The following is a 1,857-nucleotide window of genomic DNA, read 5'->3' on the forward strand; positions in this document are numbered from 1 at the left end:
CAGAGTGCAGTGGTGCCACCTCGGCTCATTGCAACCTCCACCTCCAGGGTTCAAGATATGCTCCCCTCTCAGCCTCCTGAGTAGCTGGGATTACAAGCCTGTGCCAGCACACCCAGCTAATTTTTGTATTTTTAGTAGAAACAGGGTTTCACCATGTTGGCCAGGCTGGTCTCTAACTCCTGGCCTCAAGTGATCCACCCATCTCGGCCTCCCAAAGTGCTGGGATTACAGGCATGAGCTATTGCACCCAGCCTGGGACTCCCAATTCTTATCACAGTTTTCTTTTCTTTTCTTTTCTTTTCTTTTTTTTGAGATGGAGTCTTGCTCTGTCGCCCAGGCTGGAGTGCAATGGCCTGGTCTCAGCTCACTACAACCTCCGCCTCCCGAGTTCAAGCTATTCTCCTGCCTCAGCCTCCCGAGTAGCTGGGATTACAGGTGCCCGCCACCATGCACAGTTATTTTTTGTATTTTTAGTAGAGATGGGGTTTCACCATGTTGGCCAGGCTGGTCTCGAACTCCTGACCTCATGATCCACCCATCTCAACCTCCCAAACTCCTGGGATTACAGACATAAGCCACTGTCTTATCACAGTTTTCATAAGGGATTCTGCTGGGAAGACCAAAGGGATGAAGTGCCGTTAAGGGGTTTGCCTACACAATGCCTGTAAAAAGAAGTCGGGGAAAAAAGATGGGTTTGCACACTACCCAAACAATGGCCTGAATATCAACCTGTAAATCTACACTTACCAGTTAGCAGAACTTTCATGGGCATTTTTTTTACATGTATCCAAAGAAATTGTTAATTGATATCAGGTCATTATTGGTAGGATGTTGATTTGGGCCATGTTTTGCTAATTACAAAAAATTATATATTTTATCTGACTTGGTAATTTTTTTAGATCACAAAACTGTGGGAGGGAGGGGTAATTCCAAAGTAATATAATCAAAACTAAATGCACTCATAGAAAGATATGAGGCCAGGCGCTGTGACTCATGCCTGTAATCCCAGCACTTTGGAAGACCGAGGCTGGCAGATCACCTGAGGTCAGGAGTTTGAGACCAGCCTGGCCAACATGCCGAAACCCTGTCTCTACTAAAAATACAAAAATTAGCTGGGCATGGTGGCAGGCGCCTGTAATCCCAGCTACTTGTGAGGCTGGGGCGGGAGAATCACTTGGACCTGGAAGGTAGAGATTGCAGTGAGCCAATATCGCACCACTGCACTACAGCCTGGGCAACAGTGTGAGACTCTGTCTCAAAAAAAAGAAAGAAAGATATGAATATAGTATATGATAAAATGTAAATATGATATAGTATGTGTTATAATTTATGTAGTGCTTTTAATATAAAATTGCAGATTATACATTATAAAATACCTTTTGTTCTGTGTAGCTATTTTAGAAATGCTCATTTTGCTCTAGTTTTTAAAATATTCTACAGTTCTCTTACCTGCGTTTATCACAGAAGTTTAACATTTAATGGCTTCGTATAAATAGGAACTGAAGCCAGGTTACTTTCACACAACAGTGGAAACAAGAATTCCCTATGCTTTTATTAAATTAAAAGTGTTCATAATTATGTCTCAGAGGAGCTGGTCATTAATTAAGGTTTAGGAAGAGTTTAGGGAGTTTCACAAGGAAATACACCAAAGCTCACAAGCCCTGTAAGAAGGAAACCCAGATTTATGGCCAGGCTCAGTGGTTCATGCCTGTAATCCCAGCACTTCGGGAGGCCGAGGTGAGTTGATCATGAAGTCAACAGATCAAAACCAGCCTGGTCAACATGGTGAAAATTAGCTGGGCATGGTGGTACGCACCTGTAGTCCCAGCTACTCGGGAGGCTGAGGCAGGAGAATGG

This window comes from Cebus imitator, unplaced genomic scaffold, assembly GCF_001604975.1.
Source record: "Cebus imitator isolate Cc_AM_T3 unplaced genomic scaffold, Cebus_imitator-1.0 Scaffold221, whole genome shotgun sequence".
Taxonomy (NCBI): domain Eukaryota; kingdom Metazoa; phylum Chordata; class Mammalia; order Primates; family Cebidae; genus Cebus; species Cebus imitator.